The 23,317-nt window shown below is 26.8% G+C and overlaps 1 pseudogene across 1 annotated transcript in view; it reads left to right on the top strand.

The window, feature by feature from the left end:
- LOC147806770 (phosphatidylinositol N-acetylglucosaminyltransferase subunit A-like) overlaps nt 1-23,317 on the top strand; it is a 41,814-nt pseudogene that overhangs the window by 13,056 nt on the left and 5,441 nt on the right. Inside the window, exons 8-12 of the transcript XR_015435144.1 lie at nt 4,820-4,923; nt 6,262-6,340; nt 7,332-7,455; nt 17,785-17,899; nt 22,039-22,143. The product of XR_015435144.1 is annotated as a phosphatidylinositol N-acetylglucosaminyltransferase subunit A-like (transcript). The remainder of the gene's footprint in view (nt 1-4,819; nt 4,924-6,261; nt 6,341-7,331; nt 7,456-17,784; nt 17,900-22,038; nt 22,144-23,317) is intronic.

Here is a 23,317-nt window from a genome sequence, read left to right as displayed (position 1 = left end):
ACATTACTTTCAGATCTCCCTAATATTTCATGAATTTAAAAGTTGTTCAATCCAGATGGGTGGAAACAACCAACGTAAGTATTACAGTACTGACATTCGTACTAAAATATGCATCGATTGATTGTCTGAAATCTAAAGTAGATGATTACATGATGTTTTTGTTAAGTTATTAAAATAGTTTTCAGAAGTTTAATTTAAAATGGGGGTACGCAAAGCGATAAACAAACCCTTAATGTGATGTAAATATAATCTAGACAATACTTATCATACTAGTGTCCAGATATCATACTAGTTATCATACTAGTGTCCATACGAGTTATCATACAGTTTCATCTAAAGGGAACGTTTTCTTTTCTGTTCATGGTCAAAAATGCTGTAAAAGGTGATCTAAAAAATGGGCGTATAGTACTAAAAGTGAATTGCAGAAGTTAGAGAAATGCGAAATGTAGAGAAGATTTGTCGCTATATTTTCTGCAATTCAATTAAAGTCTAAACTTCGATTGCGAAAAAAAAAAACTTTAAATAAGAGCTTAAGTAAACTTAAAACAAAAAATAAGAATAAAAGTAGGCTAGAATTAAAAAAATAAAACATAAATGAACTTAAATAAAGTACACGACAATTCTGCGAACTTAACAAGTAAAATAATCGAAGTAGTGGATAAAATTTATAATTAAAGGTCACGGAAAATACAATTCAATAACACTCTGCAACAAAATATCCATTTTACTTCATCAGTAATCTTCCCATGCATTTTGTATGCAGAATTTACTTTTGGAATAAAAATTAACTCGCTACTTGAATAAAAAGTTCTAAAAATATTTGGCAACTAAAATGGAAGGCATTACGTTATTTTGATTCTTTGGAATTGGATATTTTTGAATTTATAAATGACGTTATAAACAAATTTATAAAACATAATCCAACAAATCATATGTTTAAAAAAAAGCGATAGCAAGTTTTTGTGCCCAACCACAATCTTAATTTCATTCATAATCCACAACATTCATAAATATATTGCTATTTATTATAAATACAATATTTTTAAAATATTACTCTTATGAATAGTAAATATGACTATTAAGGGATACTAGTTTTATTATTTTAAATATATTTTACCACATATAAATTAAAATCACAGATAACATAACTTAATGTTAATTTTCTTAAAAATAATTTTCTTTTAAAAAAATTTTTAAATTTAATTTTTTTAGAAAATAAAAAGTTGTTATGATCTTTAATTTATTGATATTTGACCGAAGTAATACAGAAAATTTTACTTTCCTTATTTCAATAAATTTTTCTGCTTATGTTACATACGTTCTTTGATTTTTTACTGCTAAGCTGCGCACTTTAAAAAGTAAAAAAAAAAAACCTAAGAAAAAAATCCTATATTTATTTTATATGCTATTTCCAATTTTGAAAAAAAAAATTTTTTTAAAAAGCATTTTTGATGTTATTTTATTGCTATACAAAAGGTGTGCATAGTCATAGTACCTTTTCTTATGTCAAAGCATTTTTATGTCATAATCATTAGTTCTAATTCTTGTCAGTTTGTTTCGATGAAGAAGAAACGCAGAACAACGTTTTTTTACTAACAGATAGGGAGAGAAAGTTGTGAAGTCCTTTTAACACATTTTTCCAATTTTTCACGATATTATATAATATATAAGCCGAACTATATTATATAAGCCGAAAAAAATTATTGTTGTTTGTTACTTACCATTGTGTTTATTAGTCGCCATTTTTTACTAGTGTGGAATAACTGATTCCGTGGAGCAACATGGTGCTAAGAGATGAATTTAAAAAAAAAAAAATTGGACATTAAATATTTTAAACCAATACTACCGAAAATTTTTGTATAACTACGAATTTTTTTAAGCTTTATTATTGATATTACCCTATGAAATAAAATAAGAAAATTTACAATAAAAAATGCAGTTTTGCTTAACTAGTGTATATAGAAATTTATATTTTTAGTCAATTTTATAAAATGTTATATGAACAGCATTTACTTAAATATTTAAAAGACGAATTAAGAATAAATTATCCAAATAACTTGAAATTCAATACGAGCACTATGTAAAGAGTTTTAACGTACATTAAAAAGTTTTAAGTACGTTTTTAACAATATTCCATCTTTAGAACAACGGAGTTTAGCAAAAGCTTTTTTTTTACTTAATTTCAAAGAAAAATAGAAATGAAATGGGAATTAAATAAATAATATCCATTAAACAGCAGTTATTTTTCTAATCGAACATTATTGAAAAAATACTCATTAATTATTTTTTTAAATTTAAAAATATCATTAATATACTTAAAAGATAAATATGACTTTTTACTAGCATGTATATCAATGAAATTGTACTTTGAATTCGGAAATCAAGCAATTTAAAATGCACACGCATTTTTTAAAATAAAATACTTAGACAGTAGCCGCAAATGTATCTGGAAAATAAAAGAAATCACAGGAAACAGGAAGGAAAAAATATCCATCACAAGAATCTATTCAGCTCCATTTCATTGAACATTCCTTTGATGTTATATTTCAACTATATCATTGTGAAAAAGCTAAGGACAAGAAAGAATGTAACATAACCTGAAAGTAATTATCTTATCAGAACAAAAGAATTGCTTGATATTTCAGAGAAAAGTGTAAGATTGTATGAAGTTCAACAATGCCTTTCAGAAAAGTGAATCAGGAAACACAATTCATCCATCAAACTGTCTTGACCCTCCTTGACCACCTAGACCGATAATCACCCCTTTTAACCACAAGTTGAAGCAGAAGGGGAAAGCATACCTTTTGTCCGACCCTCGACACTTTTGGTAGCATCTATCTAAAATGTGTCTGCCGCTTGAAGTAAGAAACTAAGAGAGAGGGGAAATGTTTAAAAAGAGAAGGGGACAAAACTATTTTTTCAGTTTTCAAAGTAAAAAAAAGCATTAATTAGAAAGTTACAAGAGTTAAAAATGCATATTGAGTTATAATGTAACATTTTGTTGGATATTTTAAAACAGGAGGATTCACAACTTATGGCTGGCTGGCAAAAGTGGCCCAAGTGACCTTATTAACTTGACCCTTGATCTGCCTCAAATATTAATAAAAATATGAAAGAAAAAAATATCTTTAAAATATTTTTCAGCCATGTTCTAGAGAAACAGTTATGTATCTTTATCTAAAGTAACAGTTATGATTACTGATGTAGTTCAGTTTTTTTTTTAAATATCTGATCGTAACTATTTTGTTTTGCAAATTTTGTTAATGGCTATGGGTTCAGGAAGCTTTTTCAGTTTTCAGCCTCTAATTTAAAATAATAATCAAAAACCAAAAAAAAAAAAAAAAAAAAAAAAAAAGTAAGAAAGGATGAGTAATTAATATTACATTATAACTATCTTTAAATTAAGGAGAAGACATATATTTTGTATGTAAAAAATTCTTTTAATAATTTTATTTACCAACTTTTATTAGTCTTATGCTGTTGACAATCAAATAACTCTTCATACAATTGAAAACTGGATCTTATACCACATGATTTATTTGATCAATGAGAATGCATGAATCCAATCATACTTTTCATCTGATTTTTATGTATACAATAGTTATTTTATCCTAGGTGTCTACTCATAGCCCCACATTATTCAATAATTTCAATGAATTTTGCCATGTCATCAAATTTGATTTAAATACTTGCTATTAGTAAAAATCTTTACAATGTTTGTTTTGCTCAAACTCTTCCTAAGCAAGTAGTGTGTACTTCAACTGTTTTTTGACAAAATTCAAACCTTGAAAATGTCTAAAACCATTCTTTAAAATGCCCCAAACCATACAATTCTGATTTACAGGGATACAAATAACATTATTGCAACTGTATTTGTAATTGACGATATTTTTGTTTTCTTAAAGTAAGTTATTTTACATTTTTTAAATATATTTTGAGGAAAAATTATAGCAAGTTCCCTTAATTGTGTACAGCAGTAGGATATAAAACATTTACAATGAACTTAATGTTGATGAAACAGGGCGTTAAATTTTATAGCCAAATGTAGTGAAACCATTGGCCACATCCATGACAAATGTGTCCTAACTTTTTACTGTATTTTTTTGTTGAGATTTTGGTTTTAAATTTGTTTTAGAGAACAAATACTTACCATCAAAGTATTGTAAACTGGAGTTATGTATTAACCCATTTTTGTCCAAATGGGCGCAAACGCACCATTTCAATAAATATTTTTTATTAACACTGTGACATATATTTTTCACTAATTTTATTTTTCTGCCATTGTCAAGGGCTCTTAAGACACCCAAAATTTAATAATAATTCAGTTGGAGTACACACTTTCTGTTGAGAAATTTTTTAACTATTAAGTTTTTTTAAACTTAAAATCGTTATTGACGTATAAAATTTTTTGAAAATTTATAATTATTCCTTTTAAGATTTGTCATTATGTTTTATGATGGATTAAAGTTGAAAGTCAGTTAATAAAAAAAATATAAAGTAAATTTCATAAAAGGAAACAAGCGTTCACCGAAATGATTTGTTCATTGATTTGGTGAATGGTGCTCATACGCACCATTTTATTTCTTGAATAAAATATAATTTTTATACACGAAATTTTGTTTCTTAATGAATGTAATTTAAGCATATTTGAATGAAAATAATTCATTTTATAAAATTTATATACTTGGCTTAAAATGAGTTAAACTATTTTATGTAAAATCATCAGTATCAAAGTGCGTCTGTAATTAGAGAGATAAAATGTTCTAAACTGGAATAGAAACTTTGATAAAACTAAGTTTTTTTTTTTGAATTATTACAGGCGGGGATGGTCCTAAGAGAGTTTTAGAAGAAGTTCGAGAACGTTGCCAACTGCAAGAAAGAGTGACTCTTCTTGGAGCCGTAAAGCAAACGCAAGTCCGAGATGTAAATATGTTCTTCCGTTTATCTCACAAAGGCTTTTATTATAGTTATTTATTTAATGTTATAGTTTTTTAATTATGGTTTATAGTTTATGATTTAATTTTTGTTTAAAATAAGTTATATGCTCATTTCAGTCAAAATAATAAATTATTTTATTCTACATATAATGTTCAAATTATGACAAATATAACTTGATTCTGATTGGTGGTTTGGTTTCTAGAGTAGTTTATGTGCATTAAGGTAGTCACATTTGTTAGCAAAACTTTAAATGCATTTTGAAAATGTATGTTTTTCTTTCTTTTGCAAGATTAAATTCGATGCGATAGATGCAAAATTCAATTTTTGTTAAACTTTTTTGTTATTTTGCCTGGTATGGTACACATTCTAACCAGGGCTCAAAAAACCACCCGTCCTCGGCGGTCAAAAATTCCCCGCGGGCAACAAATTTCTCGGATCCGACGTCCGACGGCCATTTTCCCGCTAATGTTTGTGATACATTTTCAATTTTTGTTTTCTTACAAGAGTCGAGCGCCTCACTTCTAAAATGACCCTCTAATCTAGAAATCCCGTTAATTCTTTTATTACTGAATAATGTAATCCTAGTAACTACTAATTCATTGTGCAATTATGTAAATGTTTCTAATAAATAAGAGAAAATTATATTTTTATTTATTTAGAAGCTACGGGTTAGTTTCAAAGGAGGACATGTACATTGTCGAACAAGCCGTCCTAGGGGACGGGTAAAATTTCTGAGTTTTTTCAAGCCCTGATTCTAACTTAGGTTTACTTTTTTAATTGTTGATTTAATTATTTCTATAAGAAATTTTTTTGATTAAAAAGTCTCTAAAATTTCAATTTTGAAAGTAAAAGTTTAATTTTTTGATTGAAAATTTTGTTGAAAATTTTTTAAAAAATAAAGGGTTTAAAAAAATTACATTACATTGCAGAAAAATTACATATTCAAGAGAATGAACTATAACGTATTTTTTGCACCCGCTCTATGATTTTTTTTTGCCGTATTTGACACTTCATAGTACGTAAGTCAAAATACTGATTTTCTGTGCATTAAAACTCCATAACATACATCTGACATTTTTTGATAAAAATTGTAATTTTCTTTATGCTGTTATGCGAAAACTGTAACTCTAATTTTTTTTTTATGCTGTTACGTAAAATCTGTTAGACTACTTTCTATTTTGCCATATATTTTTTTCTAAAAATGGCTCCTATCTTTTCAAAATTTTGAATCTTTATATACTAATCTCAGATAGCATTATCAATTTTGAGTTATGTTTTTTATGACTGCAAAATGAATTAAAAAAAATAGTAATCTCTGTGTAGGTTCTTGTGAAGGGTGGTATCTACCTGAATGCATCACTTACAGAAGCATTTTGTATTGCAATTTTAGAAGCAGCTTGTTGTGGGTATTTAATATTTTACTGCTAATATAATTTTTTTTATATATTATACCCTTTGTAGAGTTAAACATTTTAGTAATGTTATGTTGAAATATTTTTGAGATTTATTTATACAAAGAAATTCCTTTAGCTTATTACGTTGATTTATAAGATCAGTTTCTTTATGAAAAGGTGGTGGGGATTTTCAAAATTTAACCTGCAGCAAAGAATTGGCCATAAATGTGATTTTCTGTGCATACAGAATTTCTAAATTCTTTGTTTATAACTGCAAATAAATTTGTTGAGAAACAATCAAATAAACAAATACAGAACACACAAGAGAAAAATAGCTCCTGTGTATTAAACTTTCTTCTTGACCTTACTCTAACCTTAACTGTTATCCACATTTATGTAAACAAAGCACTTCATTATAGTTTGTATATGATAAGAATTCCCCCTGCCACGAAGTCTGAGGCCGTCTGCTGCTATGGAAACAAGAATATTGCATTTCACGGAGGGTAGATTATCTTTTCTCTTCAGAATGTTGATTCATTTTCAGCGATACCGAATGCTTAACCTGAGACTTTTTTTCATATTTTAATTAATTATTTTGAATCCTTAGCGGTTGGAGGAACCATGTTTCTATTCAGCACATGTGACGTCATAACCAATCAAGGATAATTTTTTACTGCATCATTTATAGAGGCTTTTTTTGGCAATTAATAAGGTTTAATAATCAAACAAATAAGCATTTGAGGAAAGAAAATAATTACATTTTTGGATTCAGGAAAGAATTTCCAATTAGTTTGGACTGAAAATATAAAAAAATTAAGAGATGCTGTAATTGTCCATTATGTATTTATTCAAACTAATGGTACATAAAAATTTGATATATTTGCCTGTATATGACTTCTCTAACATCTTCTATACCTTTAAAAAACTATGCCTTATATATATATATATATATATATATATTGTAAAAAAGTTAAATATATTTTAAAATGTCTCTGCTAGACTTGTTCTGCTTTGAAGATCAGATAACCACTAGGGAAACTCAAGCTCGGTCCTTCAGTCGATTTCTCTTACAATCTTCAGAATATTTTTATATTCAAATGGTAAAAGAATTACATTTATTAAGGTGAGACTTCTTTATTTCAATTATTTTATTATCAAACAATGACATTCATAAGAATGGGACCTTTTTTTAAAATTAAATTTCTGTATTTGTTTTTTTAATGTTTTTTAATATCTCAGTCTTTTGTTGGGACTTTTTTTATTATAAGGGAATTCATTTTTCTATGGATTGCTGGCTTTTCTTTTAAGATGCTTCATAGTGATCTGGTGTACTTCTTAAGAAATTAATTTACAGAATCATGAAGATGATTTAATTCACTTTCTGTTTTATGTAAAGTGATAAAATATTGTTAAAAGCAAATAAGAGTTAAAATGTTTAGTAAGTTAATGGTCCATTCAAAATATTTCCTAAAACGCAGACTATTATTATTTTTTTAAACTCCTTTTTTTCTTACTTCTAATAACAAAAAATAGTAACTTAATGTTAAATGTTTTAAAATAAATATTTTTTTCTATCTCACTTTGTGTCACTTTTTTTTTTCTTCTTAGAACACAATTCTACAAAATATAATACATTGAAACAAGGAACACCATAAAGAACACAGATAATTGTTCTTGGACGCAAGAACAATCATTTTTTTTCACCTTCAAGTTTGATTTAAAACTGTTTTAAACTTTACTTATCAATGAGATTATAATAATAATTTAAAAATTGAAGGTGACCTCCCTTTTTCCTGAAGTTGCTTTGTTGTCCATGGGGACTCAATACAGCATTAAAAGATTATCATTAGTGTCCACTATAATTGTATGGAAGTTTTTAAAAGTTTAGCAGAAGATTAAAAGAAAAGGTATGAATGAAAAATTTAAAGAATTCACCTATGGCTGGTTGACCAAAAGTGGCTTATAGCATTTTCAATTTAGCCTCTGAACTATCTTAAATAAAAAATACTAAGAAAATAAGCATGCCATAGCAAATATTTTTCCATCTGTATTCTGCATCAATTACTGATGTAGGTAATTTGTAATTTTTCTCACATTATTGGATTGCAACAATTTTGTTTTCAAAGTCTTCTTTATTATGATAGACAGGATTTCAAGAATTGAAAAACAAATAAAAATAATTATAAGTGAGATCATTACATTCATCTCGTACTGATTAGTAACAATTTTCAATTAACGGTTTGAAGCAAATGAAAGTTTTAATTTCCTGTTTTCTTCTTCTTTTTTTTTCCAACTTTTGCACTCCTATGAATTCGTTATAATTGGTTTTTTTTTATCTACAATACAAAAATGGTTTTTCATCTATGGTACATGAAAATAAATTTTTTGTCATAAATTATTTTTAATTACATTTTTCTTATAAATGTTATCACTGGCCGCTTGTGACAAGCAGTTACATAAAACAGTTTATTGTGTAAACTTTTTTATATTGTTCTTACTCAAAAAAGTATCAAGTTTAGTACTTTTCTTCAAATAAAAATACTTTGATCTCTTAATTAATTAATTTGTATTAAAAAATAAGTTCAATAATATTTTTTGAGTGATTAATAAGTTTTAAGTAAGTTCAATTGTAAGAATATATATTTTTTAGGAATCTCATAACGTTGAATTTTGACATGCGAATTTTTTTCATCATTCATACATTTTTTTTTTATTTATTTTTAAATATGAAAATATCTTTGAATAGTATTTTTTTAAACAATTTTGTAGTTGATTTAATGAAAGTTTATGTAAAAAAATTTTTGCTTAGAAACTATTGAGTTCCTTATTAAATTATGCTCATAATACTAATATTTATGTTTCAAATAAATATTAATAGGCATTATTAATTTTATTTATATATTTTACTCTTTCAAGTGTGCACCAAATACTTTTTAATTTTTTTTCTCCCTCCATCAGGAGTTTCCGAATGTAAATAAGAGATCCAATCCTGCTTCATTGCATTCTAAGGTATGTTTTTTTTTATGCATTTGTTTTTACTTTATATTGAAAAATTCATGAATAAAATGAAGAGAAAAAAATATTTTTATTTGAAATTTGATTTAGTTCTTAGACCAACTTTGTTTCTCCGGCTCAGAATAATTTTGGCAATTTCTTTTCGCTGACAACCATTTTTAGTCCATTTTTACTGCTGCCACCTTTGTTACATAACAAAAACTCTTAACAAATATTGGAACCCTATTAAACTCAAAATTCACTTTTATTATTGGGATACTAGGTTGATATGATTTAAATCACTTGATTTAAGTCATGTTTTAAATTAACTATGAATATATTTTTTAAGAAAATCATTGTTTTAAACAAAATGATTTTTTTAATAAGTTATTAAGTAAAAAATATTTTGTAATTATATTCTTTAAGGTGTGATTTTTTTTAAAGTCTGAGTTTGTTGATAATGAAGGTTTTATCCAAAAAATATAATTAAAGGGTAAATTATTATGTTTCTTAATAGACAAGTAGATGAATAAAACTAGAGACTAAAAGTGGATAAGACTGTTAAATTATAATTTTTCATTAGCTGTATGTAAAACAATCATTTAGGAATTTAACATATTTCAATAATACTCATTTAATTTTATGTTTATTTAAATACTTTAAGTGTTCTTAAAATAAATTAAATACGTCGTTAGTGTTTAACAATATTGATGAAAGACGGCACATAGTAATTTCAATAATTTTTTTTTCTGTAATGTGTTCTGATCTAAACTAGTTTACTCTTCATTGTGTATCTAACTGTTCAATTGCCTCCCTAATATTAAAAAAAATTGATTGAAAAATTTCAATGAAAATTTGATTTCAAAAACAATTTTGCCAACCACTTTGTGATTGTCGTTCATTAACATCAAGTAATATACATTTCCTAAATAAAGAATACAGAAGATCTCTATAAGATTTGTTTTTCACCCAGGCAAACATTTTGTTACCACTCTGCCACAAGTTTCATAAAACTAAAGCATTATATACAATTTAAAAAATGACATCTCTGTATCAAATGTTTTATCCAGGGTTACAGTTTTGTTACTCTTATGCCCATAATTTCATAAAAATGAAGAAATAAAAATCCCCCCCCCCAATATAAGTAAGCAAAAGCTCAACTAAAAATATGGTATCGAGGCTGTATTTTACTATAGCATTTCCATATTAATTTCATTAATAAACAATCATTCTTTTACAAATTAGTAACTCCTCATAACTACTTTACTAACTCAGGCTGACAAGCAACACTCAACTACACTATTTAATATTAAAAGCAACTTATATTCAAATTCTCTTTCTTAAATGTAATAATGCTAACATTAATACTCTTTCTCCAATCAAAAAACATTACTCCATCTTAAAACTAAACTTTCATGATTAAATCTCTTCAGAACATGTTAAAAGCAATACAAAACACCAGTAAAACCTTAATTGCATAAATAATATTCTTATTACCACTTTCTTCATAATTTTTTCCCTGTTGTGCAATCACAAATCTATCACACCACAATGCCAAATATCCACTTCCAATGCAAGCTTGCCTACCTGAATATCTTCCTCTTCTCACCTTATCCTTCATTTCTTTTTTTTTTTTCCATCTCTGCAATAAGCTTAAAACATCAGATCAGTTATAGTCAGATTTAGTAATAATTAAAAATTTGTCAAAGAGAGCTGCAGAGCAAATAAAAGGAAAGCTGTTTCGAATTTATTTAATTTTTCTTGATGTTTTTTTTAAAATTCTATTCCAGATATTATTCTTTATCTTATTCTAGTTATCTATTAACCGAAAATTTAACTGTTTCTTTAACATTTCTTTGAATATGCTTTTATAAATGTTTTTTCTCAAAAGTATGGTTGAGAATGGATTATCCAAAGCAGTCTTGTTAATTATGCTCAAGTAAATTAAAAACTGAAATTCTGGGTTCGTATAGACTCCTTATACTCCTTGGAAATAAAAAAAGTTTGCAAAGAGTACTTGGAACTACTTAGATTTCCAAATTAGTCCTTTAACACTCCTTAGATTGTTGCGTTGCATAGATGAGCTTACTAAGTCCGCTGATGAATTTGCTGTTCAAGCAGGGAAACGAAATGATATGACTTTTTTTTTTGTATAAAATACCTTAGATTTTCTTATGTATTCAAATTAAAAGTATGAGATTGGTAGGTTTTTATGTTAATCTTTAACATCTGTACTTCAACAAGATTTATTAAAATATTTGAAACTGGAAGATGTATTTATGTGTAAAAGTGATAACTTTATTTATTTTTCTTAATGAAGTTTGACAAAGTCAAAATTTATTTCAAAAGGGCTAGTATTAAATATGCAAACTATACATTTTTGCGAGTTCTTTATAATAACTGCTTTTTGATTTTAAAAAAAAACTATCTAGTTATCTTTAACACAAAGTTTTTTAATTTTTGATAAGTCCTTAAAATTTTGGACTCCTTGGATTTCTTCTTCTGATCTCTGTAGGAACCTTGAAAGCATTGCTTCTTTTTCCTTTTTAGAACTAGTGCTTCTTCAGTATTTTTCAATGAAATGAACTTATACAGGTTTAACGAATAGGATACAATGAAACTTGTTTTAGATTGACACTTATTATTTAATATTTATATGTAAAAGAAGCTTTAATTTCTTTCACATGGTAGAAAAATTATTTTATAGTATTATGTGATATTGTTTATCCTTTTACGTGTCTACACTCGGCCATCAAAGCTTTTTACATAGTCCAGTCGCATGTCTGATCACGGTAAACTGAAACAAGTAGTTTTTTAAATCAGTTTTACTTGCAATTGATTACAATTTACTCTTTCTCGTTCCCGCGAAAATGACGAGACGGAATTTTGCCCTCTAAAATTTTATTGTGATATTTCTAGGCTGAAGTGTTCAAAAGTAATGTTCCAAAAGGATTGAAACAATCTGTTGCTTATGCCCGTAAACATGTTGATTTCTCTATGTTCCAGATAGCAACACTAGATTATTTGTAATGGGTTTCGAGAAAATTTATTTTAAACTAGATATCAGCATGCATCGAACATGTAGATTTGCGATTAAACCATAAATTAAGAATGAATACATATTGTAAATGCACTTCGTTTCATTTAATTTTCTTGAATAAAAAAAATTTGGCACTTATATGATTGTTTTCAAAATTATGCAACCATTACAGGGTTTATAGACAGATTAATAGCTAGATTGAAAAGATTTAATAAAATTTCTCCAAACTTAATTACTTTTCTACTCGTTTAGTTACTAGTAATCTCGTAATTTCCATTTATGCCTCTAATTTTCCATCAGCTGTGTGAGCAACATCTAAATCGACTGTGCCAATAAGTACCTAAGCTATTATTGTTGCATAAGTGCTTTAAACAAATTTACTCCTGAAATTTAGAATCACTGATTTATATTTAAAAATCAAATTTATAATAAGTTTCATTTAGAGTTATTTCAAACTTAAATTTTGTTATGGTATCCTTACCTAGTGTTAAGAATTAAACTTGTCAAGAAAGCACTTTTTTTTTAATAAATTAGTTTTTGGATGAATAGGAACTGTGATAAGGAACATTAAAAAATAGTATTTATTCTAAGGAGGGCAAAAAAGCAAAACAAATTGGTAAAATTTTTCCTTCATTATATTTAATTTTTTGGGTAAAAACAAAAATACTTTTTTCTTTTATAATAATTTCATGTTATTATTTTTTTTTTGAAATCTGATAAAATAATGTACTTAATTTAAGTTTAGGAATTAAAGTTATATTTCGCAACATTTTCAAAATACTGTGTTTTTTTTTTCTTTAAAAAAATTATTAACACCAATAAATGTATTCCAAAATTATCATTGTTGATAATACTTATACTTTAGTTTTTTCATTTAACAGCTCAGTTTCTTTATATTGTATTCTTTTCTATTGTGACTCATTAATCGATTATACGTGCTAAAAAAATAAAAAAAATTTCCATTAAGTTAAGTTCTAAGTACTTTTAAAGAAACAATTTTTTTTTTAGAAATGTTTTTGTTGTACTGCGCCTTATTTTTTTTTTTTTTTTGTTGATACATCTCTAGTTTAAATATTAAGAGAAGAAAAAAAAACTATTTAGCCTATTAGAACCTTGATAATTTTGTAGTTCTTGAGATTTATACTTTGTTAGTATAGTAAAACTAACATGTTAAGTAAATTTTAGTTGTTGTTTCTAATCCCCAAGAGGTCCATCCCAATTAGACCAATTCCATAAGTCCAAAAATGTCCAGGAAGTCTAAAAACAGATGAGGTTTTGAAAAAACCTCGTCGATCTTAAAATCGATACAGTTTAGAATATGCTCGGGCGAAGCCTGAGCAGTCCTACATTTAGTGCACAAAAATTGTTTAAATATTTATATTTCACAACCCTTCATTTATTTGTATTATTGCTTTAATTCTTCTTTCAATGTAACTTGTTTTTTCTTTTATTTTTTAGTTTTAGTTGATAAATATTCATCATTTCAGGACATTATCTTTTTGTTATTTTATTTTTGAGAGTTTTTTAATATTATTTTGCTTACTTAAAGTTATTTAAATAATTAATATATTTTTTATTCAATAATTTCTAGTTAAGTATTTTTCTCAGTTAACGTTTAAATTATTTATGCTATTTAAACAATTGAGGAGCTCGGTACAATAATAAAGTAAATCTTTTTTTTTTTTTTTTTTTTTACTGTTAACAATATAGTCAGTGTAGTCAGAAATATTTTTAAAGCAACAATCTTCTTTCATTTTGGTAGATCTATCTATCTCTATAGATCTTTTTTTCTACCAGGTTGTCTATAGATCTTACAAAGTTATAGATTAGATCCTTTTCATGGTCTGTTTGCGTTGATCCTGCCAAGTGTAGAGCGTGAAATCTCTAGAGCTCCCTTATCACATAAAATTAGAGCTCAAGTCTCTGATAAATAAGTTGGCTTATTAACAGTTTAGTAATTTATATTTAAGAAATTTAGATTTTGATAGCTCTTTCAAGCCATGAAACATGTGTTTACAATAAATTTTTTTAATATATTTCTGAAGGCAGATTGCTCCGTATTATATAATTTCTTTCACTAATTTTTTGGGAAAAAAGGACATAAAATAGTGCTGAAAACCAACACTAAATTGTGTGTAGTTCTTTGTGATGATATTAAGTAATTATAATTCTATATGTTACTGGCAAAGTTTGAAATCTGTTATTCTATAGAATGCCTAGGCCTTTTATATAATGTTTAAAACTAAATATAGGGTATCTGGACACCTGGAAAGTCATGAAATGTCATGGTTTTAACTATTAAAAAAATTCATGGGAAGTCATGGATTTAGGTCGCCGAAAAATCTTATTTTTCGGCGATACTCACATTTTGGAATTTACTTACCCCCCCCGCCATTATCATGGTGTTCAAAATATCTAAGTTTGTAACAAAATCCCCTCTTACTATAATATTTTACTGAAACATAAAATGTTTTTATCATGTTCTTTAAGAATTATGGCGTTCTTTCAAAAAAGGAAAGAGGAGCATTTCTAGACCGAATTATCTTTAAAACTTCTGTGATTTTAGAATTTTTATTATTATTTTTATTTTTTTATTTTATCAATTTAAAATTCTAGCTGAAGCAAGCCAGTCATTGGCAATTTTTTTTAGTTCAGAAATGCAAACAGAAAAATCAGGAGTATTTATTTCCCTTCCGATGAGCAAGAAAAGTATCTATAGAATATAATTCTGCAGTAAAAAAAGAAAGAAAAATATTTGCTTTTGTATTTTTTATAGCTGTTTTATTGCTTCAACTCTTTCTTTACTCTGTTTTTTAAATTTGAAATCCATAAGTATGAAGATACAAAGTACAACAGTTTTTGGTTATACCTATCATTTCAATTGATGTTATTATAATGCTTTTTGAAAATTATTGTGTTTTTGTCGGAGAAAATAGTAACTTTGTCAAATCATGAAAATTTCTTGGAATGAGTCATGGATTTGAAAATCTAAAATGTAGCAGGTAACCTGAAAATGGCAATGTATGAAACGATTCATATTTCACACATTTCTAGTGCATTCTGCAGAATACCAATTGAGAAACCGGCAAAGTAGGAAATAAATTACCGATTTGATAAAAGCTTTCTATTCTTGAGCTGGAGATGTAATTCTCATCAACGCTTGACTACAGTGGCATTGTCATTGTGTCAATTGACAAACCTGTGACGACCAATCAGATGCAAAAAATTCTTTACCTTGGTGCGTAGTGTTTTTAAAAAGTGCTTAAAGGTGCTTATTTTAGATTTTCGTTTTTTAAAAGCCCTTAAAGGTGATTTTTTCATTGGGTGTTTTTAAAAAGTGCTTAATTTTTCCTTTTCAAAAATTAGATTTTTTTCTTTGCTATGTCGATTATGCAAAAGCCTGCTTTTCACACTGTTTTATTCAAGGTATTCACAATTCATTCAACCACAATCTATTTCGAATTACTTTATGAAACCGCTAATAATTTTACATGTTTGATGAAATGCTTGCGAGTTCGCATGCGCGTCTACTGAGCAGGGTTCGGTGAGATTATTGCACTCTCGTGTGCAACTCTACTGCATTTTGCCAGATATTCTCAATTTCAGGCTTCATTTTCCACCCTCTGATATCGAACCGAAAAATCTCTTGATTATTTTATAATAGCTAATATAATCAAGAAGAGTAATCAGGAACTAGTTATTTTATCATGATCACGTAAAGTCTCTTAAAATTATTTTGCGTTTTGTTACTGTATATAGTGCTTAAAAATATTTTTTGAGTGCTTAAAAAGTACTGAAAAGGTGCTTCTTTTTTGTTGAAAGATTTGGCTACGCACCCTGTTTACGTTTGAACCTTACTTTTTAAAGAAGTGAACGTTAAAAGTAGTTGCGCGAAAATTCTTAAAAGTACTGTTTTTTATCACCTATTCACTACTTATTTTGAAAAGTAGCGTACTTCATTTCAATCGACAAAAAGTGTAGCGATTACTGCAATTTCCTGACTTCTACCGACCACTGTATATCAGGGTTGGGTTTTTGATGTCAAAAAGTGGTTTTTGACATGACAAGGGTATAATACTGGTTTAAACCGTCAAAAACTGAAGTTTGCCAAGAAAATATATAAACTTCAAAACTACCAACAGTTGCCATGCATTATATTGAAATTTAATTATACTATAGGTAATCAGCAGGTTTTAAAATATTTTTTAATTAAAATTAAGGTAAAATAATTAAGGTATAAATTTAAAATCTCAGAAATTTATATTCAAATGCATGTGCAGAAAAATTTTGCACAAAAATTGTTTAAATATTTATATTTAAAAAAAAAAAAAATTTTTTTTTTGATACTTAAGAAAATTAAAAGTTTATTACTATGCATTTTTGACATATAAGGAACATATAACTAATATTTATAAGGAGCTTACAAGTTATGTTGTATAAATACAAACTTGATACAGGTGTATAAAAAAAAATTTTAATGTTATGCCGAATATCTTTATTATCCAATATGTTAATTTGAATTTAAAAGTAGTTATATTTATGAATAATGATAAATATAATTCATATTGTTTATTATATTTATTTATAATTATTACACTTATCATTTAAAAAAATTTTTTATCTCTTAATTTTTTTTTTCTCCACTTGTATTAAGAATACAAATAATGCATATCTTGAAAGCAAGAAGTAATTATTCAACAGCTGAATATTTAGATATTCAACAAAACTATATCGTATTCAGCAAAATGAAATTCACAAGTATTTGCATGAACTAAATTTTCAGCATAGTAAATGAATAGGCTGAATATACTGTAAATCGACACTAACTACTCTGTGTATTTAACAGAAAGCACTTAAATTTGTATTGTCTTATGTTAAAAAGATTATTAAGAAGATTTAAAAGAATATTAAAAAGATTTTTCTTTAAAAGATGTCTAATGTACAAAACTGCTAATGTTTATCTTTAAAAATGTCTAATTTGTAGTATAATCTATACTATACACTAAATTTGGTTATAAATAAATTTCTTAATAATATCACTGCAGATTTTCAATAACACATGAAAATGAATACATAATATTACAAAAGATGTGAGTTTTCAAAAGTACAAGATTTTGGTTACTATTCAAAATATAAGTGTTTCTTCAAAATTTAAAATTTATTTTTTCTAGAGCATATTTAGAAACACTATCCTTTATAAAAAATATATAAGTTTTATGTATTAATTAAATTTCACATATGAATATAGGTTTTTGACAGTGAGGGTTTTGACGTGACGGTTTAAACCGTCAAAAACTGTTGCATGTCAAAAACCTGCCAACCCTGCTGTATATACCTCACAATAAATTATTCAAAAAAGTTAAACCTCTGTGGATAATAGATTCATTGTTTATTTGTACAAATAAAATTCAATTCTAGGTTTTAATGAAAGACATCATGGCTCTAGAAGAAGTTAGAGCAGTTTTTAAAAAATGTTTAGAAAATGCAGCACTCTCAAACTACACTGGAATATCAGAACAAGCCAAAATTGAAGGTAAATTATTTGCAAATTTAGTACTAACTTTTTAAGTGTTTACAAAAAAAAATTTAAGTGTTTTAAATTTAAACTATATTGTCTATTTTCTATTTCTTCTTTTAAAATAGGTTTACTAAATATAAATACAGTCAAACCCCTCTATAGTGAACTTCCGGATATAGTGAAAGAAATGTTCGATCCCGTGCCCTGCTATACACGTATGTTATTTTTTGTGGATATAGTGAACCGAAAAAGTGAGGAAATTGGATACAATGAACTTTTTTCTGTCTTTGACTGATTTTCTTCTTCATTATTTTGAAATTTCTACTTCAAAATAAATACATACACCGATTTTTAAAACCATCTATTGAGGGGAATGTAGCGATAGGCATTTTTTTCTTGTTTGCTTCTTTTATCTCTTTATATCTTTGCTTCTTTACACTTTCCCATCCCTAAACAAACCAAGCAGATGTTTCCAACCCAGGCAGATGATGGTGCACCTGTAAGGTGTCAGTGGGATCAATATGCATTTTCTGTCAGATCGAATGAGGCATTATTGGTCAACACTAATATGTGTTGATAAGGCCCTCATTTCAACTCCTTTTTGTTCTCAGTTCAGTTTAAAAAAGCCTGCAGACAAGTTTCTCAAATTTAACTATGGCGAGCAGTAAACGTAAAACGTTCTTCATTGATGATAAAATGGGTGTAATCGGAAAAATTGAAAATGAATGCAATCAAGCTGATATTTGCAGAGAATATCCAAATCTGCAGTTTGTAACATATGAAAAAGTAGTCAGTTAAAAATTTCTGCTCATGAAAAAAATTTAGATGCCAGAAAAAAGTTGAGAAAAGCAGATCACAAGGATGTTGAAGAAGTATTACAGAAGTGGTTCAGCATTAGAAGAAGCCACAATCTCCAGTATCTAAACAAATGTCGATGAATTTGCTAAGCGATTTTATGATACTACTTTTATGTGCTAAAATGGCAGGTTAGACAGGTTTAAAAAGCGGAATAACAGAAATTCAGGAAAAATTATCTGAGAGTCGAGAAGTGTTTCCATATCTGATGTTGAGGATTGCTCATCAGCTAGAGATTACTAATTTTTTTTTGCACGCAAGGCGAAGAGTAATAAAAAAGTAACTCATTTTTTGCTCAAACTTAATATTTTCCAGTTATTTATTTGAATAATGTGTAATAAAAGGGAGGATTTAAGGAACCATTAGTTAAATTGCCTGCGCAACGGATAAAGTGAACTCCCCGTTATAGTGAACCATAATGTCGGTCCCTTGAAGGTTCACTATAGCGGGGTTTGACTGTATTATGACTTCTATTGTTTTTTTTTAAATTCAGTTTATTACTATACTGTTTAAGATGAATAATCTTAAATAGATAAATTATTGTATATCTTGGGGTATAAGTCAACCTAATTTTCGATTACAAGATATAAAATTTCTACTATGTCAGGTGTATAAGTCAACTGCTTTGTAAACCAAATATGAAAATTTCTAAAATTGGAAAATAAATAAATAAAATTATTAAATTTCTTTGAATATGATACATTTACCCTCAAGTAAAGATGGTGTTTTCAGGGCTAGGCGTGATTCACTTTTCTCACTTAATGTCAGTATCTTAAAAAATAGTAACTTTTATTTACTGTTTTTAAGGCTGTCACTTATCTCTTTTTTTATTTTAATTTCACAATCCCTCCCTCCCATTTCAATCAAAAGAAAGATTTCACTAAACCCATGATCCTCTTGCTATAGTAAAGAAGGACTCACCCAAATGGGTGGGGCATGGAAGAGGATTGAATGTGTGAAGAAAAATAGACAATTTCCACTTTCAAATGAATTGTTCACTTTTTTTCAGTGCTGTAGTTGAAAATTCTTTATTTTATTTTACTTTTATGTGTTTTTGGATGAAAAATACTGAGGTTTGGTGAAATGCTTCACAAGTATTTTTCTTAAAGCAAAAATATGCACAAATTTTTTTTTTTAAATATTGCTAACATATATCTAAAACAATGTTTTTAATTTTTGAAGCTAATTAAGCTAGTGAAAATATTCATAGAAAACTTTTTTAGAATTAAATAAACCTTTCTTACTTTAAATGTATTTTTTTATAAATTATATATAAAAAAGCTTTCTTTTAAAATTAATAACCTTTCTCATTTAAAAATATGGGAATAATACATAAAAATGTTGTTAATCAAATTCATCTATTCATCCAACAAAGGTAATGTCATCTTTCATCTATGCTTTATTGAAGTGTGACAACATGCCTTAAAACTTGAAAAAGCATTCCTTTCGGCCTATCTCTCTTTCTCAAAATAGAATTGTCATTGCTTGGTGGTTTTTGCATTTGAAACCAAGCAGTTTATGTCAAGTCCTGCACTATGAGAATTTACAGACTGCTAATTTGCTAAAAAAGTATAAAATAAAATGTTTCAAAAAGTATAGGATTTATCCAAAAATTATAAGTTCATCAGTCTAAGGGACTTCATCAGTTATTTTCAATTAAGCTTTATTTATATTTTCTTTTTAAAAACATTTTATATATTCATTATTGTAAGTGAATAATGAATATATAAAATGTTGACACCCCCCCCTTACTTGATTAACTATTCTGATGGCTTATTCTCTCTACACTTTTCATAACACATGTTTTTCTGAATTGAGTGCAAAGGTCAATGAAAAAAGTGACCACACATTTAAGACAACCTAAAACTTCTTTTCCCAGTATCGAGAGAGTTTTGCCACGCTGTATTTCATTTCTAAAAACTTGTCTCTTTTCTTTGATTGATTTTCCATGCTTTGAAAAGAAAATTGGCAATCTTCTTAACAGTTAAAAACAAAATTTTTTAAAAGTGTTAATTTAGTATTGTGGAAATAGAAGTCTAAATGGTAATTTAAAGCTTTTTAAAAGGGAACTTTTTTAACAGGTTTCAGTTTGTGCGTATAGACATATATAGGGTTTAAAGTGAGTGGTGACCATTATAAAATAAATAATCAGTCTTTTTAAACTAGCAATCAATGTTAAGGGATATTTCGCTGTTATGGTATTATTTCAGTTGTTGCTTATCCTCATAGATCTGACATTAGTCAGGTCAACTCCAAAAAGTAGTTTACAGCCAGAAAGTCGATGACAAGAAGGACATCGTAAATGAAGTCCGCCCTGGACTGTCCGACACAATCAAGTATATGTTTCTGTGATGCTGGTTGGATAGAGCATTTTTTACAAGTCTGATAAATCTTTGAGCCACGTTCGAATGTTGGACATTTTAGGTGACCAGTTGAGAATCTGACCAACGCAGTCTGGGTGTTTCGATCGCTTATTTATCGATTATTTCAGTTCTTTTAGTTATTGGTCCTTTGGACCAGTGACTAAATCTTCTTAATTTCTACTTCTGTATACATTTATACATTAATGTCTTAATATTAATATGAATTTGTTGTTCACTTTTTTGATTCAATCAAGAAAATATTTTCTGTACATATTTTTGTGATTAATCAAGGACGTCAATATTTTCACTAAATATCACAGATTTTGTTATTTTGCAAATAATATGCTTTTTAACTTCTTTTTTCTCTTTCTCATTTCGTCAGATAAACATAGATTTCTTGAATACAAGTAAATTTAATTTTTTTCTTCGTTTTCTTAAATTTTTTTCTTTGTCAGACATCATTTACAATACTGAATCAGCACTTATTTTGAGTTTGTTATGTCATTTACCTTTGGTACAGTAAAGCCAATTTAGGTTCCCTTGTTGGCAAACTCTACAGTCACTTAAATGTTCTTTTTCTTTTCGCATTTTTAAAAATTTTTTGAATGTATTTTTTAAAATCTAAAATATTGCAGTATTTTTTTTTAAACCAACAAACTGCTGACAGCCCCTTTACTTTCGGTCACGGAATGCAGTTTTTCTTATATGTTACATAATGAAAATAATCTGCCAATCAGTTAAAGGGTTCGTAGTATAGTAGCTTATCAGTTTAAGAATTAAATTTTATTTAACATCTGGTTTAATATGAAACTGTTTAGTGTCATTTACATATGTATGATTCAGTAGCTTATTATAGCAAGAAAAAATTAATTATAGTTTTTCATTATATAATTGTTAGGAATGTATTTAATAATATATTTTATTATTATATCATAGAATCAGAGATGGGTCACCTGGAAAGAAACTGGAGATACATTTAGCTGAATTATGTGCAACAGAACAATGAGAACTATGCTGTGGTTAGTGAAATAATACCAAATAGCAAGTATATTTTATTAACTTTTTATTTTTCTCCCTTTTTAAGGTTTTGTAGAATTTCTAATGCATTTTATATTCATTTGCATTTTATATTATGAATGAGAATACATTATTTGACTTATTGTTAACTTTAAGGATTTTTAGTTTACTTAATTATTTCCTTGTTTGATGTTTTTTTTATTTTGATTGTGTATTTAATTCAGTTATTCTTTATTTTGGGAATTATTTATGGTCTCATTTAAATACGAAAATTATAATTTTTTTTAAACTTAGGACAATGACATAATTGTTCTCTCTTCAATTAAAGATTTTTAAAAAAAAATTAAGCTTAATATACATGTACCATGTTTTCAAGTTTAATTTATGAATAACTTTGAAATGATAAGCATTTTTGTATCAAAATTGTAACAGGGCATACATTGAAAGAGTACAATATATATATTTGTAATAATTTTAAAAACACAGTTGAAGAAAAATACTTTAAACTTGTTTTTTTTTTTTTTTTTTTTTTTACTTTACTCAACTGTTAATACTAAACGACATATTTTAATGAAATATTTAATTTTTTAAATAATTTTTTTATAAATCTTAATGAAAAAAACCTATTTCTGTGTCTATAATTATCAGGGTAAATGCTTATCTTAATTTAAATATCAATTCGGGTTTTTAATATAGTAGTAATTTATAAATATTTGTTACTTCTATATGTTACGATATTAATTTATACAATCTTATTTATGTTTTTCTTGATAAATATATCACTTTTATGTATAAATCAGCTATAAACAACCTTTTTTTAATAAATAACTCAGCTTAATTTATTAAACTTCAGGTTTTTGTAAATAATTGCATCTAATTTATATACTTGTATATTTTGTAATACAGTGCATAATTAAAAGTTATTTTTTTACTTTTATTATTCTTTTTAGTTGCATACATTTTGCATGAATTTTATAACTTCTTTTATTATGAATGATTAATAAGTTCAATTTGCAAATGATTTGATATTCATATTACTAGTACTAGTATAAAGTGCGTTTTCTTTAATCATGTTCTTACTATTAATTGACTTGCTTTTCAGCTGACCATAATTGTAATATTTACTCCTTTATAGTTAATGGAAAATTAGGAATTAACTGTTCAATAATAAAATTTTTAAGAAGTGTGGTGATGTTCA

This window comes from Parasteatoda tepidariorum, chromosome 7 (genome assembly GCF_982258835.1).
Source record: "Parasteatoda tepidariorum strain Cologne lab strain chromosome 7, Ptep-v5.0, whole genome shotgun sequence".
NCBI classification, from domain to species: domain Eukaryota; kingdom Metazoa; phylum Arthropoda; class Arachnida; order Araneae; family Theridiidae; genus Parasteatoda; species Parasteatoda tepidariorum.
This window is presented reverse-complemented; position numbering and strand designations above follow the sequence as displayed.